The sequence below is a fragment of the Canis lupus genome, chromosome 15 (assembly GCF_048164855.1).
Source record: "Canis lupus baileyi chromosome 15, mCanLup2.hap1, whole genome shotgun sequence".
In the NCBI taxonomy this organism is placed as follows: Eukaryota; Metazoa; Chordata; class Mammalia; order Carnivora; family Canidae; genus Canis; species Canis lupus.
The window spans coordinates 17,902,329-17,929,343 of NC_132852.1; the positions used below are offsets into that span (position 1 = coordinate 17,902,329).

The 27,015-nt window shown below is 35.6% G+C and overlaps 1 long non-coding RNA gene across 4 annotated transcripts in view; it reads left to right on the forward strand.

Moving 5' to 3' along the window:
• Positions 1-25,814, forward strand: part of LOC140604693 (uncharacterized) — a 27,848-nt gene extending 2,034 nt beyond the window's left edge. The window contains exons 1-4 of one of the 4 annotated variants that reach the window (XR_012007504.1): positions 3,019-3,146; positions 14,299-14,437; positions 23,373-23,500; positions 25,416-25,799. This is a non-coding gene — a long non-coding RNA (uncharacterized lncRNA). Of the gene's footprint in view, positions 1-3,018; positions 3,147-3,365; positions 3,775-6,166; positions 6,516-14,298; positions 14,438-23,372; positions 23,501-25,415 lie in introns of those variants that run through there. The other 3 variants (XR_012007505.1, XR_012007506.1, XR_012007503.1) reach the window with 3 other exon arrangements.
• Positions 25,815-27,015: the final 1,201 nt, after the last annotated feature.

The window sequence follows — 27,015 nt, forward strand, 5'->3', positions numbered from 1 at the left end:
TGTAAGATTTTGTATCAGTTTTATGTACAGCTTTATCATGAGCATCTTCTCGTGTGCTACAAAGTTGTCATCACCAATATTATTAATGGCTACTTTATAAGCCACTAAATGGGTCATTTTAGAAATACCTAATCACTCCCAATTGTTTATATAAGTTGTTTCCAGGGTCTAAAAACAGAAAGTAGAGCCAGTGATTAATATTTTTCTGCAGATAGCTTTTTCGAAATATTTTCATATTTCCTACATTTATCTTTAAATTCATATGGTAAATTTCAAGAAGAGGGATTACTTAGTCACAGGCAAGCATTTTTAAGGCTTTTGATGGTTGCTGCCAATTGTTTTCTGAGTCAGTTCTGAGGCAGTGTATGAAAATATCAGTCATGTACTGTCTTACCACCATCAGATTTATTCTAGCTTTAATCCCAAAATAAGTTAATGGCATTAATCAGCATCTTTGCTTTAAATATTTATCTGCTTTTGTCTGTCTTCATTCAAAGTCAATTAGAGAAAGAAATAGAGAAAATTATTAAGTATTTATTAAGTTAAAGCTCCTTAATATAATAAATAAATAAATATTGGAGAAGCTCTTTCGACCTAAGCCTAAATCTTAACTGGCATGAGAACTGCTGTCTTTATCTAGATACTATTTTGTTTCGGTTAATAGAACACACACAGGTAGGGATAAGCCTTTTTTCCCTTCAATAAAAGCTTGCTATACCCTAAATTCCACATCACTGGGCCATCTTTATCATTGTTTTTTCTATGAGACCAAGTACACGTGATATGCACAACTAGAGTATCCCCAAAGTCTTAGCTTGACCTTGGAAGGAAATTCATAATAGCAAATTTTAAACTCAGAGATGAAGCCACCTTGCTGAAATGGCTTTAGTATAAGGAATGATAACCTATAAGTCCTGTGATTTGGATGCCCCTCATTGTTGCTTCTATTTGCTGTGTGCTCACTGTGGTAGAACTCTAATACCTCTGAGAATATTTCTGGAAAGTATATATTTATTTGTTGCCACATTTGATCAATGAAGGATGCATTGTGTCTCTAGTATGATGTAGTCATCAAGGATAAACCAATAAATAGAACTAGTCTCTGCCCTGAAAGAATTCACCCACTTATGTATGGGTTGGCATGAAGTAAGTGTGAGTTACAGTCCGCATGGGACAGTGTCAATCATGGGATACTTCTTAGGTATCAGTGTGATTTTTCATCTTCAAACATACACTCTTTCATTTCTTGCTTAAATGGACCATCTATTAAAGAAATGCATTTCATTCAATTCTTCCTGCATTTCATTCAATTCATCCATACATGATTTCAGATTCTTCATAAATTACCTAGCCTCCTAATATCAACAAATATTGATACTTCCCTGTCCTCTCTTAGACTGTGTGAGCTAATTTCTCTTGATGTATTAGGTGTGATGTATTAGGTGTGCCTGTTAAATTCTGGGCTACTACTATTGGAGCAATTGAATAGATAAACATAGTGAAAGCATTCAAGATAGGTATGAAAATATTAATATTGGTGCCTACCCATGGAATTTTTGTGAGGACTGAAAGAATGAATATATATCCATAGATTATCTGATTATCTATATATCTATATCTATGTAATTTAACATGATTTTGACCCACTGGTGAAACAAATATCACGTAGAAGTAGTAATATCAGATATGGTCTTCATCGTCAACATCAAGATAACAGGATCACTACAGCCACTTTGAAAAGCAGTTGGGCTTTTTTTTTTTTTCAAAATATTAAACATAAAACTATCATATTACACACTAATTCCACTTCTAGGTATCTACCCAAGAAAAATGAAACATATATCCGCACAAAGACTTACACATAAAGGTTCATAGTAGCATTATTCATAATTGCCAAAACCTGGAAACAACCTAACTATCCATCAATTGGTGAGTGGATAAGCAAAATGCGGAATGTCCACACGATGGAATATTATTGAATAATAAAAAAAAGAATGAGCTACAGATGCATGCTACCCCATACATGAACCTCAAAAACATGCTATGTGAAAGAACTCAGAGACAAGAGATTAAAAGACTTATGATTCCACTTATATGAAAAGTCCAGAAATGGCAAATTTATAAAAATAGATAGTATATTAGTGATTACCTGGGGTTGAGGGTGGGAAGAAGGATTAACTGTAAATTAGCAGGAGGGATTTTAGGTGGGATAAAGAAATGTCCTAAAACTGACTTTGGTGATGTTAATGCTACTTGTCAGTGACCAAAAATCATCAAATTGTATATCTGAAATGGGTAAAGTTTATAATATACAAAATATACCACAATAAAGTTCTTTAAAAAATTATAGAGTAACAGAACTAGGGCCAATGTATGCCAAATTTATCATTGTCTCTTTTATATATTTAGAGAAGTTATGTCCACTATAATCGCATTTACACTGTCAAATTTAGGACTGCAAAATTATGTAATCCAGTAGACTACCTCAACCTAACCAAAATGCATAATTTAGGCTTTACGTGATTTTCGGATTCTGAATGACATATTTACTTGTTAACTGTTTCCTAGATCACAGAAAGCTATATTCCACCCACAAATATGGTGGTAATCACATAATCTGTAGCACAAATGATCCAGTCCTTCTTCAACACATATACATACAGGCACATAAGACAACCAGAAAAAAAATTAGGTATAACCTTTCTCTAATCACATAGCATCTCCACCATGGGATTCTCCTGCCCCATAAAGGAGCCAGCCCAAGCCAAGCTCCTCAAATCTGGTGTCCAATAAAACTCACTCAGCATTGGTGGTTTTTCTCTTTGGCATCAACCTTTACTTGTTCCAAAATCATTCTCGTTCTAATCCTCTCTCAGTCCTGAGTCTGATGTGCTCAGCTCTGAACTCCCAACTCAGAGACCTCCCCTCCCCCAATCTTGAATCCTGACCGTGCACTTATGGCTTAAGATCACCCTCCCTCACTTTGAATTGCTTGTCTCCTGTATGTCTGTCTCTGGTAGAAATCCGCAGCTCTGGTCACTTCATAGGCCATCCTGACCCAGGTCTTCTGGCTCTGCCCCCGCTCCTGTCCCACCACCTCTTAGCCCCTTCAAAGAAGAAATCACCTCTTCTTTTCCACACACAAGGTATTTCATCTGCACATTTACTATTAAGCATGATGTTTTCTACCATGTATTAGATCTTGTTATTTGTGTAATGTCTTAATTCCAACTGCTTCATCCTTACTGGATGTTCCCCCAGCATTCGATACTGAGCTTAGCTCACAGGAAAAAAAAAATGTATTTTCAGATGTGCGTTGATTGATAGAATTATCTGTTATGATTATTTGAATAGGTTGGCTCTGTGGGTCATTCTTGTTGCCACCAGTACGGTGTGCATGGCTGCTTCATCTACTGCTGGAAAAAGTTGCTTTCTTGTCTCTTTAAGGCATTTCAAAAGTGTGAAAAGACTGTGAATTGATCCCCAAGTTTTAAACAAATGAGAGAAAAGTTAAGCACTTTAGTGGCTTTATTAATGTTAATTTTTTAAAAAATCAAGCTATTTTTTAGGTTGTTAAAAAATGGATCTTTAGGGTTTTTGCAAAAGGATTGCCTGGTTAGAAAAAGATTAGAAAGTCAGTCTCAGGCAGCAGTGTATAGAGATACAGAACACTTCACCTAGAGGAAAGAAAAAGCCAGCATCCCCCCTTCATCTCCATTGTGTTATTCCTTAATGCTTCACTTGGCAGGACAAAGGAAGTCTGATGTCTCAGAGGTGAGTTGCAAAGTGGCCAAACCACTCTTCAATGCACTATAGCTTGACATAATATTTGCTGCCAGCTTTTTGTTTAAAAATGCCATCAGTTTAACATTAACTGAAAAAGTAATTATTCTCCAGTTTCACTGAGCTATTAAGGGGAAAAAAAAGTTCATTGAAACGCTAGGAGATGAAATACAGTGCTTTCAGGACCTGTTGGAAGCCTTTCAACATTTGAGCAGAAAAAAAGCATAAATTTATTTTTTAAGAAGGAGATTTAGGAACTTTACTGAATGGAAAGTGAGAAAATTAATCTAAATCTCGGGAAAGATAGTTCGGATCAACAAAATTCTTCAAGCCCTGCTTTAATCATTTTCTTTCTATATATTCCAGACACTCCATGTCATTTATTACTAAGGAATCCTTGGTTTAGGGACATGCACACATGTACTTAAATCAAAGAAACTTCAAATTAGTTTCAACTATGAAATGTTATAAATTACATTAATGACTAAACATCTCTTTATACCCAGTCACCAAATGTTATCGAGCATATAATAAGCCCGGAGAGGGTAAGAGTGTGTGGGCACAGAAGGGAGAAATGAAAGAAATAGCACAAGAGATCTCTACTTGGAATACTATTCTCAGTTTAGTTATGAAGAACAAACATATCATCCAAATAACAATTGAGGAAAGTCTTGCCAATGTATGTGTAAAAGCTGAGTTTATATAAATTTGAGAAAAGAAGGATAAGGAGTAGAGAGATATCGCAAGGTTATGGAGATTGCAGACTGCCTTCAGAGACATGAAATTTAAAAACGAGAAAATATGGGGGCAATTGGATGGCTCAGTGGGTTAAGCATCTGCCTTCAACTCAGGTCATGATCCTGGGGTCCTAGGATCTAGCCCCACCTCTGGCATCCTGCTCAGCGGGGAGCCTGCTTCTCCTCTCCCTCTGCCTGCCCCTCTGCCTACTTGTGCTCTCTTTCTCTGTTAAATAAATAAATAAAATCTTTACCAAAAATAAATAGATAGATAGATGATAGATAGATAGATAAATAGATAGATAGATAGATAGATAGATAGATAGATAGATAGATAGAGCCGGGGACTCTGCATCTTATTTGTTAGGCAACTTTAAACAATTCTTTTCTTTGAACTACAGCTAAGTAGAGCTAAAAGTGCTTTACAAAATGTAAAAGATAGCTCAAATGTTAGTGATTATTTAGAGATTACCTCCTGCAGCTTTAAGCAGAAAAGAATTCTGTTTGAGTGAATTATAAGAGTGTAACTATACATTTAATGCTAACATCTTCCTGACATTTTTTATGAAACATTTTAATTCATGTTTCACTTCTGTGTGTTACTCAGTAATTTTAAGATGTATGATGAAAAAGAAAAGAAAAAGGTCCAACTGAAAGAATGTTGCTAAATGAATTGATCGTGATACTGCCTCATTTTTATAATTGAAGAAAAAAGGAAAAAAGTAAAACAATCTTAACACTCATCCTTGGCTGCTTGAAAGCTAATTAAATATAAAACTGTTTAGCTACCATAGAAGATAATATTTTAATCTATTGAAAACTATTACAGTAGAGAAGTTTTAATTTAAAAGTCCAGAAAGTAGTAGTCAGCATCATAGTATTGTTTTTTTCTGCAGTTTTAGATTTCATTTGCTGAAAAAATGAAGAAAATAAGGTATACAGTAAAAAAGAGAATATATTTCATAAGATGATTTATCTTAAAATATTTTATTGGCATAATTAAAGCAGAGAGTTTGTGAATAAGAGAGCCAGCATAAACTGATGGTTTTTCAGTTAGACTATTTTTAACAACTGCTATTTATTCTGGGAACACATAAAAGTAACAGATCTGAACAACACAAAGAACTTTGAAACCTTATGTGTTACAAGATAAATATGGGAAAGGAACTAAAATATAAATGAAAATGTAATTCTTGGGGGAACCTCCCTTCCTTTGCCCAACTTTGTCCTTACATTTCACCAACCTCTTAAGGAAAAACATTTCTTTATTGCTTTCTAATCTCAACATCTTGACTTCTTGTCTTGATATTGTTTCCTAGAAGAATTAGAGGGAAAGGTAAGGATAACCATAAAATAAACTTTTCTTTAGATATAATTATTTTCATATTTTCCATTTATAACAGAATTAATAGAAAGGCAATAAAATATAGTCATGAAACTAGCACAAACACCAGCATACAAGAAGCATGGGTCAGTATACAGTAGCAAAATGCAATGTACAAATAATACCATATATATTACAATCCCATACAGTTTAGTGGTCATTCCGCTCACAGGGCATGGCACTATTTCCAAAGGCAACTTGAAAATAATAGACAAAAAGCAAAGACATGCCCTGTGAAGGCCTTAAATGTGAGGATCCAGTTACAGAGTTTTGAGAAGTAGATCCTCTTGATATCAATGGACTATTCAGGGTTGACACACTCTCAAATGCGTCTTCCAGGTCTTTCCATTTGTAGCATAGCCAAGATAGATTTCACTAATTACTTCAATTATTCACCCTTCTGCATTTCCACCTTCCCTGCACTGTGACTTTGCAATTCCTTACACAGTAGATGATTCAATTCAACAATAGAATCAGCTCTAGCTGCTAGAATGAGATGGAACTGACACTGTGCCTGCATGTTTCTCCTTGCTCTTTTGTGTTTCCACTTCAGCCAGTCCTTGGGTCCCAAGAGGAGGATTAACAGACTCATAGAAAAGATCCCCACTCAGGTATTCCAACCCAACCAAGCTGGCCAACCTTGGGCCCGTTTGCATATATGTGAGCTAAACTAGAACCTTCCTTCCTGGTCTCATCTGGATCCACCAATCCTGCAAACTAGTAAGAAAAAAAAATGTTTAAACCCATTGAGTTTGAGTGCTTGTCACATAGCATTTTGTGTATGTGTGACAACATGCAACTAGTATGAGGTAGCTGATCTCAAAATAGTGGTCTTTCCTATTTCTAGGGCCTCTTTAGAAAAATTCATGCTGTTAGCACATGTAAGATGACATGGAAGGGAGGGGTACCTGGGTGGCTCAGTGAGTTAAGTGTCTGCCTTTGGCTCAAGTCATGATATCAGAATCCTGGGATGGAGCCCTGCATCAAGCTCCCTGCTCAGTGGGGAGTCTGCTTCTTCCCCTCCCTCTGCCCTTCCTTCCACCCCATGCTTGCTTGCTCTCTCTCTCTCTCCCCCATATTAAATAAAATCTTAAGAAAAAAAAAAAAAGAGTATCTGCTGGACTTTTGCTTTAAAAAAAATGAGCATGAGTCATGCTTAATCTCAAGATACAGTACAAATGTGATTGAATGAATTGATCAAATGCAGAATAGAAAAGAATTAATTCTCTGTTTTGCATCAATAAAAATATAAGAAAGTCTCCAATTTCCATATTCTCTGAAACAATATATTTTTTGTTGTTATGACTTTGCAAATGATATATTTATATTTATTCTGCTCATTGAATTATCTCCTCTAGGGGGGGCCTGGCTGACTCAGTCAGTGGTTGAGCTTCTACCTTCAGCTCAGGGTGTGATCCCAGGGTCCGGGATTGAGTTCCACATCGGGCTCCCTGCATGAAGCTTGCTTATCCCTCTGCCTGTGTCTCTGCCTTTCTCTGTGTGTCTCTCATGAATAAATAAATAAAATTTAAAGAAAAAGAATTATCTCCTCTCTGAAAATATATTTGGAATAAAATCCATGTCTCTGTTCAACGTCTTCAGCACATCTCCATGTGTGTAAATGGATGTACAGTTTTTATTTCATAGTGGAAATATCAACCACAACCATCTGAAAATTATAAAGAGCTTTAAGATGATATAGTGATTAATTTTTCTCTTAAGAAAACTTAATGTAAACTTGTCCTTAATTTGATGGGTGGGAAAGAACAAATTATGTTTCTCTCTTTTGTTCCTGCCTCCTTCAATGTCCTTTCCTTTCTTTTCATCTGTCTCTCTCTAACCAAATTTTGTGAGCCAAAATTGGCAAGCACACTCAGCAATTGTTAAGATGTCAATGTACATTTAACCCTCAAAGGAAATATCAAAAGGTTATACTAAATTTGTTACAATGACTCAATCCATATTCCTTTGGTTTAATTAGCTAAGCCCCAGGTCAGAAAGTGTAAAAAAAGTAAAAGTATTGTTCAATTACTTTGGCAATTACTTTGCACTTGTTATCTCTCTCTCTAACACTGTCTCAAGTCTCTCCCTCTCATTCCAATCATACTCCATCTTTTTTTACCTTGAATATTCTTTCTCAAATATACTTCCATACAAATTCTAATAAACATATGTAGATATGAGCCTATAGTGCATGAAGGTGCCCCTTACAGCACTTAGCACAAATGAGACTTTTAATAAGTGCTTGTTCTACTATGAATGAATGTTGTCTTGGTAGATGATTGGCCTAGAATTCATTTTGAAAGTCTTTGTGTTGCCAAGGTTAATACTCTCCTATTCACAAACTTCTTCAAAACATGATAAATAGCATCAAAGACATCAAAGTTTTAAGGTGTTGCATCTAAAAGTGTAGTCTGTATTTGTTAAAGTCTTAGTGAAATTTCAAAACAAAAAATACTAAGAATAATAGAATCACTACTATATTTCAAAAAGGAATCTCAATGTATAGCTATGCATTCCTCAACTTTGTAAGAGCAACAGAATTCCATAGACATTCTACAAAACTTTTTCTTTTGTAATATCAGCCAAATAATTTGTAATATTGATATTTTTACTTGTTTCCGCTATTTGAGAACACACATCTCATCTTTCTGATCTTAAGTTCCTAAAAACATAGAAGCTCTCCAACCCTGTGAAAATGTGCCAGATAGAAGACAAAATTCTATTGTGTGCTGTATGCTTAACACTGAAACTTGAAATTAATAACACCTCTACTTGAATAAAATGAAGCCTATCCAACGAAGAACACTTGAATATTATACCAACAGCGTCATGGAAACACCAAAGACCTTAGAAAAGCTAATAGGGCTAGTGCTGACAACATAGTATCACACAGTAGCTATGAGAATCCCAAGGTTCTCATGTCATTGAAGAAGCACCTCCATGAATACAGCTGAAATGGTCAAGTGACCAGCATTCCTTCAGGAGGTGGAGGTAAACTACCTGAAGGGTATTGAAGTTTCTCCAATTTTTACCTATATATTTCTTATAGTTTTTCTTTCCAAATAGAAATATTCAAGTTATAGAAGAAGCAAGAATTAAGCAAGTTATTGAATGAAACCTAAGCAGATGTATTTTAGCAAACAATGGATTTGTTGTTGAGATACTACTTGTAGAATCATAAAGGTTTTAAATTTTTGTTATTGTTTATTAGCTATAATCCTGTTTTTTTTCTCTATTTTTAGTGGTTGCTGTAAGATTTACAATATGCATTTTTATCTTCTCACAGCATAACTTTAAATAAAATTCTAACACTTTGCATAGAACATAAGAATCTCATGGAATTTGACCATTCCAGCCCTCTAACTTCATCACTTGGGCTATGTTTTCATACTTTTCTTTGTATTTTAGAAAGCCCCAAATATGTTGTTACTATCGTTATTTTTAAATCCACTTTATAAAGACATTTTAAAAACAAAAGAGTATTTTATATTTCTGTCATTCTTCATTCACCTGTACAGAATTAATTTTTCATCCAGTATGATTTTCCTTTAGCCTGAAGAACTTCCTGTAACATTTCTTACAGGGCTGGTCAACTGGTCGCTGGTTCTCTCAGTTCTTTTTTGAAAATGTCTTTAGTTCACCTTCAGTTTATTTTTTTTTTACCTTCAGTTTTGAAGAATATTTTTGATATAGAATTCTAGATTGAGAGGGTCTTTTGCTCTTGTTGTTTTTCAGTACTTTAAAAATGTATTGTTTTCTAGCTTTCATTGTTTCTGACCAAAATTTAGCAACATTTCTTATCTTTGTTTTTCTTTGATCTCTGTTTCAAGAATTTCTCGTTATAGTCGGTTTTCCATAGTTTGGTTAAAATACACATGGATGTATTTTCCTTCGTGTTTATCTTGCTTGGTGTTTACAGAGTTCCTTGGAACTACAGACTATATTTCTTCTTCAGAAAATAATATCATGAGGAGCTGAGGTATTAACAATAGTGGGAAGCTGTTATGACTCCTATGGCTGTAGAGATAGTGGAAAGAAGTAGTATTTCTAGAAGCAGAATCAGAGTGGGGTTTCCTGGAAGGAACAGGGCTCATCAAAGAAGAATAACTGTGAGAGAAATACTTTGGTTTATCCACACCTCCTACTCTCTACTCTGCCAGTACCTCCTATATGCTGAACTTACCCAGAAGTCAGACAGCAAGAGAGCCTGAGGAAGTGTTTAGCCCTACCATGCAGAATATGAGAAAATTGGAAACAGAGCTGAGAGCAAATTAGTAGTTGACCCTCACAGAAGGGTTTTGTTCTCTTCCTCACTCTGGAATTCATATCACTTAGAAGAAAACTTGGGCATGTCGCTGATGAATTAATGAATGAATGAGTAAGTGTATAGATGAATGAATAAAAGATAATGTCACAACTCATGTTTTATTATTGAGGAAATTGAAGCAGATGCTTCACAATACTCAAGAAGTTAGTGGAAGAATTAGGACTTAAAATTAGGTTCTCTGACTAATATTTCAACATAGCAACTGCCTCTAATTTCTGTAAATTGAATTGTACTCTGAATGTCTATGAGAACACTTCTTGTAAAGACACTCTGTATGGACTCTTTCTGTAAAACTGAAAATCCTTCACTTAGGTAGGTTTTTTTTTCTAGATCTTTGTTAGGTAGATTTTTCAAGTTTCAGTTTCTCTCCAAGCTTCCTGGATTATTCCTATCACTATGAGGTTTTATATAACAACGCTATTTTAAAAGTACAGAGCATTCCAAAAGAGTAGCTGTATTTCATTTTGGTAAAAGAATCAGCACAATGTGAAGTAAAGAACTTGGCTTTTGATATCAGGTAGGATTAAATTCTGATCCAGGATTTGCAACTTAATAGCTGTCGACCTTACACAAAACATTTAACTTCGTTGGTCCCTGGTATCTTCTCTGTAAATTGAGGACAATATCTACTCCAATCACAGAACTATAAGAGCAAAATTCAGCGATGCATACGCTGTGGAAATACATGTGCTACCATGGTCAGCTGTGAATCAGCCTTTCTGCAGATCGGTGTTTATTGCTCAGAAAAAATCCAGTTCCATGGTTGTGATAGGTGGGAGTGACTACAGATAGTACTATGGGTTGGAAAGTAAGAGGCCGAGACAATAAAGACTTCATTGTCATATGAGAGTGAGTGAAAACAATAATGCTAATAGCAGATAAAAGCCCTGCAAAAGGTTGATAGGAGTCAGTAAGAAAGCACCTGAGATCAATTTATCCCTATCTTGTATTTCCTACACTAATCATTTTCTTTGGTGAGGACAATCAGATAATTTTTAACCAGACTAGCATCACGGTAAGAGAACTATCGAGATACTTCCAATGTGTATTCTTGGTACCACTAAAGCTACATGGCTTTTTAAACAGTTTTCTTGAGATATAATTAACCTGTTGCACAATTCACCCATTTAAATTCCCAATTCCATGGCTGGCTTTTAGTGGACACACTAAGTTGTGCATCTGTCACCACAATCAGTTTTAGAATAGTCTCATTACCTCAAAAAGAAATCTTCTACGTTCTTTAGCCATGACTCTGGGCAAACCCTCCTCCACTTTATGTCTCTATAGATTTCCCTATTCAGAACATTGCACATAAATGGAATTGTACAGCCTTGTAGTGTTTTGCGTCTGCTACCTTTCACTTAGCATGACGCATTTGAGGTGCCCCATGCTGTAGCACATGCCAGTACTTCATTTACTTTCATAGTTGAATTGGCTATATATTTTTTAAGCATTCCACCTCAGTGCTGCTTGAATTGCCACTGGATTTACCTATACTGACATCTGAGTATTAAAGATGAAAAGAATCTTGAAGATCATTAATTCTACCACCTTTTAAATTTGAAGAAAGGGAAGTTTGGATTGAGTGTCTAGCGTTACACTTTTACCTGTGTCCAGCTTCTGCCCCATTATTCAACAAGGCTGGCATCCTATAGGATCTACTCCAAAATAATAGTAATATTTTGGATAGTATCATTTTCAGATAGCACATAGTCTATGAGATGCTTTTATATACATGAACTCATAGTCTGAACACAAAATGTGTTCTGGTAAATAGTAAGAGCGCTGGATACTTGAAGCATACATTACTGATCAAAATCATCAGATGAAAATTGGACATATCCTAAAAGGGCTCCCCAAATAGCCTTTGGAAATGACAAATGTAAAATGCTGGCAGAGTCTCACTGACTAGGTAGTGAATTCCAAATACTGTGACTTTCTGTTCTTACGCATAAAAACAACAGATGTAAAAACCTAAGACCATCTTGATGGCAATGAAGAAGCATGTCTATGTTGACAAAGTGGTTCTGCTTCAGAGCTGTTAGAACGTAGATGCTCTGAGCTAAAACATGTCTTCTCCTTTCCTCCCCAAAACGTATCATAAATATTCTGGGACCTTTTATACCAAAGCAACCCAGAATGTATGTTTATATGCAATTTCAGAAGATTGAAATGTAGTAATTTAATATCAGTACTAATGGAATATAGTTTAAATCAAATGCTATTGGTTCTGTTATTTAGTTCAAAATGAGTAACCTTAGTTTGAATAATAGTGAAGACCTTTCAAACCCAAAGCTTAAAATCTTATTTCCTTCCTTAAACTTCATGTTTTCTTCAGTGCAATATTTGCATGACTTATTATGCCATCACTGAGCTGCGCCCTGACCTCATTAACATTCTTATCTTTCTGAAAAAAATGTTGTAAGAGATCTGTCTGGTTATTATCTCTGCCACCTATGATTTAAAGTTTGGCTATTTTTTCCAAAGATATCTGCCTTAAAATATCTAAGGCTTATACACCTCAGCTACTTCCCCAAATGTGCTGGGTTCTGATGTGTGAGATCCACTCAATGTTTTCTTTTTCATACTTCATGATTCTTCACACAGGAAATGGCCCAAAGCAATAACTGTGTTTAAAAAACAAAACAAAACCAAAAACCCAAAAAAATAACCCATAAAATTGTAGAACCATAACAGTAGGATATACAATAGGATATAGCAGAGAAGAGGTCCTGGTTTATTCCTCTGTTTTGATATGTGTGAAATTGATTTTTGCAAAGAGAAAATTGTCAGATTATTATACTATTGATGGAATGTTTGGTATACTAATTATGGATTTGAAAATTAAATGGTTGCATTTTCAAATAATAGAGCAGCATGGAAACTGTGAAATGATGAAAAGCCATATACTAAACAATTTTTAAGATATATCAGGAAACATAATTTCTTAAGTAATAATTTATGATTGAAATATTACTTCTAATTATATGTTTTATGAGCTCTTCAAGTGTATAGTAATGATCCAGCAGCTCTGTTCTCTCCCAAATAGCTCCATTTCTACTCTAACTTATAAGAAATAATGTGAAGTCTTTTTTTAATAACGTTTAATTTTTTTTATTTAAATTCAACTTGCCAATGTATAGTATAATGCCCAGTGCTCATCACATCACATGCCCTCCTTAATGCCCATCACCCAGTTATCCCATCCCTTCACCCCTCTCCCCTCCAGAGACCCAGTTTATTTCCCAGAGTTAACAGTCTCTCATGTTTTGCCTTCCCCTCTAATTTTTCCCCATTCAGTTTCCCCTCCTTCCCTTATCGTCTCTTGCACTATTTCTTATATTCCACATATGGTGAAACCATATGATAATTGTCTTTTTCTGATTAACTTATTTCACTCAGCATAATACCCTCCAGTTCCATCCACATCAATGTAAATAGTAGATATTCATCCTTTCTGATGCTTGATTAATATTCCATTAATAACATGAAAACTTAATGAGGATTTAAAACACCATTTGGTTTGAAAATTTGTCTTGCTCATGGAGTACTTATAACTCAACCAAAATGTTTAGTTCCCTTTACAACATTGCATATCAATGTGATAAGCCAACATGTAGGTAGGTTGTAGAATGGTTTGCACAGACATTGTTGTATCAAACGCACACACCTCTGCACACACACGCTTGTGTATCTGTGTAAATGTGTATGCATCAGTATCCATATCCGTATCCGCATCTTCAATTTATCTTCTATCTATTGGGCTGACAAAACAGAGGAAAACATCCATGTTTCATTTCATTATTCTACTTTTGGGTGGCTGGGGATGGAGACAACCTAGCCTGGGAGTAAAACAACTAGGAGTTGTTTTCAATATCTGTTCTCTCCTTTTTCCTCATTAATAAACCCTGACTTTCCTATAGGCATATGTCTACTCAGCATAAAGACTGTATCTGTTTTTTTTTTCCCTTGAAATCAATAGCAGTAATGTTTACAACTGCCAAAACCTGTGTTCTGAAAAAAGAAATATGCTCTTTCTTTCCTTTTTTCTTTCCTGTTGGCAGGAACACATATGCAATGGAAGAGACGGAGCGGCTCCTTCCTATTGCAGCATGGACACTATGTCTGAAGAGGTAAAGCAACAAAAGTTGAGGTTCCTGATGACTATGGAGCTCCCACAGCTATGTTGGACCAACTATAGTTGTGAGTAAACAAATATTGCCCCTTCACATCTAGTTGTTCAAATTTGGGGAGTCTTCCATAAATGCTTATTGGGTTCATCTCCTCTTTCACCTTTATGACTTAATTCCAGTACATTTAATTTCTCACCCAGGCTTTTATAATGATCTCAAAATTGCTCTTTCTATATCCAGTTCCTTCCTTCTGCTAGTGTCTTCTATATGTTGTCTTCAAAATTAACTATGTAAATTATGCACCTGGTCATAGAAAATAAGTAACAGGGTCAGGATTCTAACTCACTCTGTCTTGATACAGAGTTAGATACCTTAGAAACATGGTGGATAGCCAGGAAAAGAAATAGTAGATCCACTTAGAAGAGGTACATGCTAAGATCAAGTGGCAGATTAGAGGTAAAATAAATAAAATCTTTAGGGAAAAAATGGATGCTTAACCAACGGAGCCACCAGTTATTTATTTATTTGAGTGAGAAAGTGAGCAAGAGAGGAGAGAGCACACACCAGGGGAGGGGCAGAGAAAGAGGGAGGAGCAAACTCCCCACTGAGCAGGGAACCCGATGAGGTACTCAATCTCCCTGGGATCATGACCTGAGCTGAAGGCAGATGCTTAACCAACTAAGCCACCCACATGCCCAAGCATCCAAATCTTGATTTAGGCTCAGGTCATGATCTTAATATTGTGGGATTGAGCCCCACTTTGGGCTCCACACTCAGCAGGGAGTCTGCTTGAGATTCTCTCTCTCTCTCTCTGCTTACCCCTGCTTGTGCACACATATTCTCTCTCTCTCTCTCTCTCTCTAAAAAAAATAAGTAAAATCTTAAAAGAAAAAGAATATAAGATATAAAAAGTAAATAATATTTCCAGCACCCCAAAACACTTCCTGTATAAAGCTATCTCTGACTAACATGCACCTATGCAAAATACTCCTGCTATAGAAGCTCTATGATGAGCAATAATTTTTGCTCAATTATTACCATGGTTTGCTCACATGTGCTGATCTTGTCTATTTTACTTACTTGAAAATTCTGTACCTCTCTGTAACAACCCACAATGTAGCAGTATATTAAAGAAAACACTAAATGAATATCCTTAATTGAATTTATTATCTTATAATTGATGTGGAGTTAAATTTATTTATTTATTTATTTATTTATTTATTTATTTATTTATTTTTTATGGGGATGCCTGGATGGCTCAGCTGTTGAGCATCTGCCTTGGGCTCAGGGTGTGATTCCGTGGTCTGGGTTCAAGTCACACATCAGGCTCCTTGCTGGAAGCCTGCTTCTCCCTCTGTCTGTGTCTCTTCCTCTCTCTTTCTGTCTGTGTCTCTCATGAATAAATAAATAAATAATCTTTTAAAAAATGACATTTTTTTTTCTGAAGAGAAAGCTCTTGATTAAAGATATTAAATAACTCAAATCCAGTTCAGTGATAGGAATAGATAACAGAATTTTGATTCTTACATCTGTTTTTTGTTTGTTTGTTTTTGTTTTGTTCTGTACAGATCCTAAAGGTAACTCTAAATAAATAACTTTATTAACTGAACTTGACTTTCAGCCTAGATTACATAGGAATACTCTATAATCACAAATGAGAAATCACCCTAGAGCTTTTCGTACTCTTACAATCAAAACTCAAGTGAAGCCAAATCAGATAAAGCAAAATGGTTGCCTTCAGAGTGAAGAAAGAAAAAGCACGCTTTTATATAAATGAAACACCATCTGTATTAAAACATATAATACACAGGAAGATAGTAGTAAATTAGAAAAGCTGTGCACTTCAAAATGCTTAGTCTAGTTATAAATATGCTAAAACAGAATTTGATGATCAAAACATTTTCTTACCAAGAATATCTTTACAAGCCATTGTCTGAAAATACTTTATTTAACTAGTTTGTGGGCTTTTATTCTAGAGGTGTATAACATTAATTCTTATCCACTTGCTTTTAATTTACCCCAACGATCTGACTGCCTAATACCTCTGAACTATGACAGTGGCGTCCTCTTTGAAAAGACCAAGCCACCATTAGAAATGGGTCATGAAGCAAAAGTCATTAACTCATTTTAAAAAGGGCAGAGCCCAACAAAGCATTACTGACAAACTTCCTTCCCTGTGTCCATTTGTCTTTATTAAATATCACATTTAATATCTTCCTCCATGCATGAGATAGCCTTTGAAACATCTTCCCTGAAAAAATTAAAAACCATTATAAATTAAATTTACTTTCAGGTTTTTACTTTGAAAGAACAACATAATTCTCTTATGCAATATTAAATAGAAAAATAAGTATTAACAATTCCCAGTAATAAATGTAATGATTCCAAATTTGCTAGCTTGAAAACATCCATGGACTCTTAAAAGAGAAAAATTCAATTAATAGAGGCAATGATGAAAAACAGACAGATCAAGGTAGGGTCTTTTATTTTTTACCTTGATGTTGGATGCAAAAAGACAACATGGGATAGATTTTCTCCACACACCAAATGAAAGGCTTGTGAAAAATTAATATTAGCATAATAACAAAAATGATACAGAATGATATTGCTATCTCTTCGTGGGTAGACTTCCTGTACTAACCTTTCAAGATTCATTTTAGAATGAGCTTCAGTCTTCAATATTCAAGGGGAAATTTCTTATAATGAGGAAGGATGATATATGCTCTATAAATTACCTTCTTGGAGGAACACTGCTAGAGTCAATCTTTGCATCTGTTTTCCTCTGTTCTATCCCAGAAAATACAAATTTTATGAATTTTCTCTCCTCTGGGATGTCAGTTATAGATGCATTACAAAATGAGGCTGGTGTCATTTCTGGTGACAGCAATGTCCAGTCACACAAAACAGCTACTTTGGAACTTTTAGAACAGGCAGGAGAAAGGTTATACGAACTAAAAGTCTGCATTTCTGTCCCACGGCTGACCCCAGGGAAAGAAACCAAGTACTGGCACCTTTGGTTATCTAATTTAAAAAAAAAAAATCTGTTTTGTTTTACTTATAATGAAATCCTATAACCTCAGATGTATTTATAAACAAAATAAGAAAAATGCAAACATTCAAATATTTAGGAGTACATGCAAAGCAATCTGTTTTCATCTAAAGCAGATATAATGCTGTTTTATAGGCAAAGCAAAGCACATAATTCTACCAGTTTAAAAAAAAACTGAGTTTTTGCCTTTTATTCGTGCCATATTTTATTCTTGATTATAACCTATCTTTACTTCTTCTTCCTCCTCCCTTTCTTCTTTTGCTTACTTACTATCTTCATTTTTTATCTCTTTTTCTTCCGTTTCTTTTTTTTTTTTTAAGATTTTATTTATTTATTCATGAGAGACAGAGAGAGGCAGAGACAAGGCAGAGGGAGAAGCAGGCTCCATGCAGGGAGCCTGATGTGGGACTCGATCCCGGGACTCCAGGTTCACGCCCTGAACTCAACCCCTGAGCCACCCAGACAGCCCTCCTTTCTTTTTCAGTTAGGACGATAGCTGCCCTTGAACAACACAGGAGTTAGAGATGCTGTTCCCTCGTCCCCACCCCCATGCAGTAAAAAACCTGCATATAAATTTGACTCTCCCCAAACTTAACTACTAATAGACTACTGTTGACTGGAAGCCTTACTGATCAATAAAGTCGATTAACACGTGTCTTGTATGCTCTGTGTATTATATACTGTATTCTTACAATAACAGTAAGCTAGTGAAAAGAAAATGTTAAGAAACTTTAAGAAAGAGAAAACATGTTCACAGTAGTATACTGTACTAATGGGGAAAAAATACCCATATAAGTCAACCTGTAGTTCAAACTAACGTTGTTCAAGGATCAACAAGCATAGTCACATTATTATTATTATTATTTTATTATTATTATTATTATTATTATTATTTTGGGAGAGAGAAAAAGAGAGGCAGGGGAGCAGCAGAGGGAACGGGTGAGAGTCTTTCTTAAGCAGACTCCAAACCCAGCACAGAGCCTTACATGGGGCTTGATCTTATGACCCTGAGATCATAACCCAAGCTGAAATCAAGAGTCACATGCTTAACCAACCGAACAACCCAGATTCTCCCAAAGTCACATATTTTTTAATTCTTACTTTCCAGTTACAATAGATATTAGATATTCTGTAGCAAATCAGCTCAGAGCCTCTATACTTCTCATAATAATCACTCCACACATGGATCTCAAGGTTTACTTTCCAGAGCTGCTGCATCACATCCACCTGCTTCCTACCCTACAGCTGCCTTCTCCAGTCCAGTGACTCTCACATCAAGTATAGTCCTGCCCCTGCTGATGCTCCTGGGTCCTTATCTGGACTCACATGTGCCTCCATTGGTTTTTGCTAAATTCTTTTTGTCTCTATGGTGTCTGACTCTCTTGATGTAGTTCCATTGCAGTGTTGACTCCTGTCAGCTCTCTCTGAATTGTAAGAAAATGCCCAGCTTTCTTTGATACAAATTTGCCTGGTGTATATTTTCCAACTGTCTTTTTTCAGTGAGTATTTTTGGTTTTTGTTTGTCTTTTCCAGACAACATAATTCTTCATCCAATTATGGACTCTTGGTCTTTTAATTAGTAAGTTTACTCTGTGTTTTAATGGATGTAGTTATTACAAAATTAGATCCTATTTCTGCTATCTTAAACTACATTTTCAATTTAAATGTAAATTGTAATTATCGTTCAATTAAGACTTCTTTCTGCCATCTTGTGTTTTCATTCATTCTTCCCCTTCTATACCTTCCCCCCATCTTTTCTCTTTTCAATAGAATAAAATTTTCTCCTTCCTGGGTAAAAGTCATATATTCTGTATTTATAATTTTGACTGTTATCTTTATCCTAAGACTTATACTCTTTTTTATTGATTTCCTAAATTATAAATATTGATATCTTCTTCCTAACACAATAAAAACTGGATGATTTCTAATATTTTTTGTCTTGCCTCTCACTATTCTGTTATTATTACTTAGAATTTCAGTTTTATTTATTTATTTATTTATTTATTTATTTATTATTATTATTTATTTTTTTTTTTTATGATAGAGAGAGAGGCAGAGACACAGGCAGAGGGAGAAGCAGGCTCCATGCACCGGGAGCCCGACATGGGATTCGATCTTGGGTCTCCAGGATCGCGCCCTGGGCCAAAGGCAGGCGCCAAACCGCTGCGCCACCCAGGGATCCCAGAATTTCAGTTTTAGATTGTCAGTATACTCTTCCTTTTTTAATTTACTTTTATCTACCTAACATAAAAATAATCTTAACCAAGATAATTCTTCCTGCTTACTTTCCATTTCTTTCAGCATCTCATAGTTTTGTTCTTCAAAAGGTATTTTATTGTATTATTTTTAAAAGATTTTATTAATTTATTCATGAGAGACACAGAGAGAGAGAGAGAGAGAGAGGCAGAGATACAGGCAGAGGGAGAAGCAGGCTCCATGCAGGGAGCCCAATGGGGGACTAGATCCCGGGTCTCCAGGATCACGCCCTGGGCCGAAGGCAGATGCTTAACCACTGAGACACCCAGGCGTCCCTTTTGAATACTTTAAAAATAATATTATGTTGTCTTACTATTTTGTTTGCTATTGAAAAGTCTATTGCTAATCTTATTTTTGTTTCTTTGCAGATAACCTTTTTTTTTTTAAAAGATTTTATTTTTTTAAGTAATCTCTACACCCTATGTAGGTTCGAGCTCACAATCCTGAGATCAAAAGTCATATGTTCCACTGACTGAGCAAGTCAGGCACCCTACCAGTAATCTATTCTGCTGAAATTCTTTCCATTCTCTTTTGCTTTTGAATTCTTCATTTTCATAATATCTAGGTTTGACTTTTTCCTTATTCTCCGTTTGGCTTCTTATCAGCCCTATCAATTTAAAATCTTTCAACTTTATTTTTTTTAAGTTATGTATTTTTTAAAGACTTCATTTATTTACTCATGAGAGACAGAGAGAGAGAGAGAGAGAGAGGCAGACACAGGCAGAGGGAGAAGCAGGCTCCATGCAGGGAGCCCGATGTGAGACTCCATCCCTGGTCTCCAGGATCAGGCCCTGGGCTGAAGGTGGCGCAAAACCTCTGAGCCACCCGGGCTGCCCTCAACTTTAAATTTGAAAAATATCTTGACATGTTTTCTTTTGTCATTTCTCTCTCCTTTGGGAACTCATCCAAAATTTCACTTATTCTCTACAACTTTAATTTTTCTTTTATATTTTCTCTTTATTCTTACCTGTAGTTTACCTTCAAGAGTTTCTAATATGATCTTTAAGCTCACTTATTTGTTCTGCTATACTCATCAAAGTTATTTGTCCCATGTATTGTGTTCTTTATAACAGTTATTATGTTTTCTTACCTAATATTTCCCCTGAATTCTATTTTATGGTTTCTTGTTCTTGTTTCATATTGATAATAGCTTATTGTCTTAATTATATTATCAGTTAAAAAACTCTTGGTTTACCTACTCTAATAATTCTCATTTATGGAGTAGAGTGTCTATTTCTTTATTTTTTTTTATTTGAGCTTATAAATGCATGCAATGTGTAAGGCCAGGCCATATTCTGTGCTAGTCTTAAGTAAGAGTGAGATCAGACAACCTAATACCATCGAATCAGTAACATCAGTGACTGTTTACTAGACAGTCCTTCAGATCAGGTTTATGCTTTAAAGCTTGAGATGCAACCCCACAGGGAGATGGTAGTCTCCCTAGGATCTAGTCTGCCAGGCCTGAGGGTAGTTAGCAGGAAGTGAGAGGAGGGAATGTCTTGGGGACACAGTTATTGTAAACTTAACAAGGTTTAAAAATCCTCCATCTCAGCAGAAGTTTTGATCTGCCTTGATATAACTTCAGGATATATGTGTAGGAATGTGGGTTGTTGCTAACTTCTGCCACTACATGAGAAAAAAAAAAGGAAGTTTTTCTTTTACAACTCATTCCTTTGTTCTCTTGCTAAAACTTTCAGCTAGAATCCCCTAGCCCAGGATTCTACTACTCACTTTTCCAACTCATATCAATTTGATTTTGTATCCTGCCACACTGCCACATTGCTGTATGAGTTCTAGCAATCTTGGGGTGGAGGCTTTTGGGTTTTCTATGTAGAGTATCATGTCATCGGCGAAGAGGGAGAGTTTGACTTCTTCTTTGCCAATTTGAATGCCTTTAATGTCTTTTTGTTGTCTGATTGCTGAGGCTAGGACTTCCAGTACTATGTTGAATAGCAGTGGTGAGAGTCTTTAGTCTTCTGATGTATTCCATGTTTTTTTTCTTTGTCCTCTCTCTTTTTCTTCCTTCCTTCCTTTCTCTTCTCTTTCTTCTTTCTTTCTTTCTTTCTTTCTTTCTTTCTTTCTTTCTTTCTTTCTTTCTTTCTTTCTTTCTCTTTCTTCCTTTCTTTCTTTTCTTTCTTTCCACTTTCTTCTTTCTTTTCTCTCTCACTTTCTTTTTTATTTTGATATCTTGTATCTTGTTTTTTTCCTCTGCATCTATAGTTCTCATGGATTGGTTTTGGGAAAGATACCAGACCCTGCATACCTGTAGAACCCACAGCTGCTGGGCCCAGGAGACATTTTTACTCAGTTGGTTGGCATTAGAATGAAATTATAATCAGAACGCATTCAAACTATCATATTCCTAGAATCCTCTTGATTTTAATATTCAGTGCAATGATTTTGGTCTAGAAATTATATCACTAGAGCAAGTTTCATGGTTATGCAGGAAGCCAAATCATAGAACTTTTCTAGGCTTCCAGCATCTAATTTTGGTGAGTACTAGCATGGGTCTTGTTGAAAGCAACTGGAGAGCTTAAAGCATATAGAAGACTAAGTTAAGTTTTGGTTCATATTATCTTCAAATGCAAGCTGAAATATGTATTTTCTTTGTCCAGAAATCCTAATTGAGATCAGATAATACTGGTACCTTTCTTCTTTGTTTTTTCTAAACTACAAGATAAATAATCCATAAAATAACTTTTGGTTTGGAGCCTTCCCTGGTCCCTACTTATGTGTTCTGTTTTGTCTTTCACTACTTGGAGTCTCTAACTATATCCTCCAGGTATAATCCCTAAATGATTTCCCTGAACAATTGATTTTCTTACTTCCAAGCGCTTGCAGATTCTCCTTCTGCATGGAATACTACCGTTTTCTCAGTGTTACTTCATTTTTCTGCCTATCATCTGATCATGCTGAAGAGACTCTTTGCTTACTTTTTTATGTGACCTTCAGGATACATACCCTCATTCATCTTTCCCAGTTGGGTTTTACAGTAGGGTCTCCCTGTATGTTACCATCCTATTCTATATGATTTCCTAAAGTGTTTTTTTTTTTTTTTTTTTACTTTTCTTCCATAAGAAGGCAGAGTCTTTGAAATTAGGGGCTGTGTGATTTTTACACTTTCACACCCATCCTTAGCCACAGATAGTTCCTGGGCAATTACTGAAAGGTAGTAACCATTTTTTGGGTTTCACTGGAAGTCTGTTCTAAAATGCAGTTGAGTTTAATGACTAAGAGGTTAGGCTCTAGTGTCAAGTAGGGGTTCAAATCACTCCTCCATTGCTTAGTAGTTAAATAACTCTATGGTTATGTTACTTAATCTTAGTCAACTCTCTGAGTTTGCATTTTCTCAAAAGCAAAATGAGGCTAATAGATTTACTATAACCAAACTATAAGGATTAAAAGATAATCCATGTAAAGTGCTAAGCATTTCGATCTGTAACATAGTAAGTTATCAATAAAGATTAGCTATTATCATTTGATTCACTCAAGGTCCTTCCATGAAAAAAAAAAAGCGAAATTGATTAGATTAATTTTTGGTATTCTCAAAACCCCTTTCCCATCTTTCCAGCAACTTCTCTGTGTTTTTGTGGGACTCTAGACACTTTTTCTCAGAGGAGAAAATAATCTGATAAAAAAGATTAAATTTATATAAAGGTGTATATGAAAATGACTTAATAAATTGTCTTTGTTTATATAGTCAGTGCTAATCCAAAGGAGAAAATACCTAACACAGGAATTTCAAGCATCAATTTCAAATGAGCTACTGGAAATAGTTTTGGGCAAGATGGCCTGTTGGGACTCACACAAGAAATTTTACCACTTAAGGTATCTGCTTATGCTTTATTCATTTAGTTGAAAATATGTACTGAATTCCTGCTGTATCAAATATCCTATCAGAGGTGTGGAAATATAAAGATTTGTATTACTTATTCCTGTCCTCAAACATGCTTATAATGTAATAGAGCAGATAATAACACATTGTACTGCTTTAACATATATTATATTGTTTACTTATAACACTTACTTGTGATGAAGGTTGCAAATTTTATTAACAATTTGCATATTTGGAGAAATTATGGAGCTTACCTCAGGTCACACAGTTAGGAAGAAGTAAAGTCTGGACTCGAAAGTTGCTTTCCCGAATAAAAGTTCTTTTTATTTTCTCTCTCTTTTTATACCACAATCCCTCTACAACTAGAATCTAAATAAGTATCATAAATAACAAAGTAGTAAAGACATTTAGATGAGGGCAAAATTAGTTTTTGTAATTAATTAGCAATGGTTTCATATGTATTTTTCAGTATTCGGGCACTCAAAGGATGAATTGGATGTTGATAGTGGAAGGGGTAGGAAGGACATTCCAGACTGGGACTTGACAGCAGAGATGGGAAAGAACAGATCGTATCTGGAAAGCCAAAGGTCCTGACTAACTCAAACACAGGACATACGAAAGAGTCGATTTTGATAAGATTTCAAAGATAGATTGGAGCCAGATTACAGAGAATTGAAAGTGCGCACTTTTCTCTACAAGCCAATAGTTCTCAGCCCTGGCTGAATATCAGAATCAATTTTATAGCTTTTTTGAAATGCCCATGCCCTGGCAAATCTCCCAGAGATTCTATTCATTAGTTCTCAGGGGCATAGACATCTGCATATTTTAGAACTCGCCTATTGACTCTGCTCTATTGGCGTAGCGGAGATCGGTGACATGGGCACTGCAGAGGGGTACACTCTACGTGCTGTCTGTGGATGGTGCTCGTTTTCAAACTTACCATCCATGCTGAGCTCTGAGAATGGGAGTGTAAAAACTGTAGGACAATTTAATAGAGTTATTTCTGTTACAGCCTATAACTTAAAAAGTGGTGCTGTACTTTGTCCTTTTCTTATTCTTGTATAATTCACCTTGTTGTATTTTATAAAGTTATTTCTTCTTACAAATTGGAAATTAAAAACAGAAACAAAACCAGCCTTCAATGCAGACAATTTAAGATGTGTTGCTCTGAGCCATAGTGTCTGCTGTGAATATGAAACAGTGTTTTGAAAGTGGTGCTTTCCCGTTAATGAGGCTTGCCATATTGGACAGAGGAGAGTGAGGGCAAGTAAGGCCAAGTGATAGGATGTACTTGGACTCGGTTAGGCCAATGGTAATAGGAAGAAGAGGGAAAGGAGTCAGAAATATACAAAGAAGAAAAATTCAAAATAGCATAATTTAGGATAAAATAAATGATCAAATATAAACTGTTTCTGATATTTCATGCTTGAGAGACAGAAAAATTAAGTGCTACTATTAAGAGATGTGGATATTAGTAAGAAAATTTGGGGAGAGGAGTGCAGGGTGTGTGTGTGTGTATGTGTGTGTGGCATGGGGATAATGATTTTCGTTGTAGAGCATGTTGATTTTAAAATGTTTGAAATAAATCAAATGACGATGTCCCAAAGCCAGTTGAAAATACAGGCCTGGAACTTGTTAGAGAGCTAGAAGTTGGGGATAAATCATCATCATCATCATCATCATCATCATCATCATCACTGTATCTAACAACCAGTGGAGCATTGTTCCAAGAAGCCTGAATATACAAGGGCATAAACATATGTTACTGTCAGTGCCCACCAGCAGGTTTTTAGACCATGTGTAGGGGTTGGAGATGGGTGGGGACAGTGGGATCTCTGGGGGAGAGATGACAGAAAGAAAAGAAGGAGTTTAAGAAAAAAACTCTTTTGAACCACCCATATTTTGCAGATTTCAAGTGAAGAACAGCAACGGGGATATTGAAAAGATAGGAATGTGTTAAGAAATTGATTTTTTCTTAAAGTCAAGAAGAGAAGAAATTTTAAGAGGGACGAAAAGGATGACAAATATTGCTGAATTCTACAGGGAAACCGAAGACAATGAGAAGCACGGCAAGGCATTTGGATTTAGTGAACATGAATAAACAAAAAGCATGAAGAAATCAGTTTTGTTATGATAGAGTAAATTTAAGATATAGAGCAATAAATAATTATATTTGGAAAGCAAGTGGAGGCAGTGAATATAAATTCTTCTTTCATAAATATTATCAAAGGAATAAAGGGGAAAGATAGAATTAAAGCTTAAGAGGGTAGAGGGAGAAAAGGGCAATATTTGAAGAGTGAATGCTGAGAATTTTCCGGGATTGTTGAAAGACATCAACTAATAGATGAGAGAATCACAAGATGAGAATCACAAGAAATTACAAACAATTTAAAAAATCCACACTTTACTGAAACTGTGTAGTATCAAATACATGGAACTCTTAAAAGCAGACAGAGATAAAAGATCACAGGTAAATGCTGTGTAAACCAAAAACAAATTTCTCAGTAGAAATTCTAGGAGCTGGAAAATAATGGATTGTATTCTCAAATTGTTAAAACTCAGAAATCCATATCCAGCAAAAATCCTTTAATAGGAATGAAGGTACAATAAAGATTTTCAGATAGTGTGGAGAGAGCTCGCCACTAAAGAAAGTGTTCCTGGTAGAAGGAAAATGATTCCGATTGGAAAGCTGTAGTTACAGAAAGGAATAAAAAACGTAAGACTGGTATATGTGTAGAATATTTATATAAGCATCAACTATATAAAACTATAATTATGTCAGTTGGAGTTTAAAATATAGAGAGAGCAATTAACATACAGCACATCAGTCACAAAGGGGGAAAAGTAGTTGACATGTTTTATGGTCCTTGCAAAAAAAAAAAAAAAAAGACTGTGGAGGGGCCAGGGCTCTTAATGTTCTAGAAAGGCCATCATTACCATGGTGGAGTCAAGGCGTAGGTAAAGCCAGTAGGAAACTAATGCTTGGAAGAAGAAATGTTAACATCACCTTGAAAGTGAACAGAGGATGGGATCCCTGGATGGCTCAGCGGCGTAACGCCTGCCTTTGGCCCAGGGTGTGATCCTGGAGTCTGGGGAATCGAGTCCCACATCAAGTACTCTGCATGAAGCCTGCTTCTCCCTCTGCCTTTCTCTCTCTGTGTGTCTCTCATGAGCAAATAAATTTTTTAAAAAAATCTTTAAAAAAGAAAGTGAGCAGAGGAACTTGTTAGTAAAAGAAGTAACAAGTCCTGAGGAAGATCTATCATGGCCAAAGGGATTTATATCTATTATCTTAAAAATATTTATTTATTTCTGCCTACTATAGGGCTTTTATTATTACCTCCATTTCACCTCACTGTGTGATGTGAGCTAACTTATCCTGAGGAAGAGTAAGTTGCAAAGTAGGAATTGGTACATCCTGATGCACCATCATCCCTTCTAGAAAGGAGGCTGCGTTGGGGATGCGGAAAGAGATCCATGTTCACCATTCCTTGGGTATTGGGAGGCT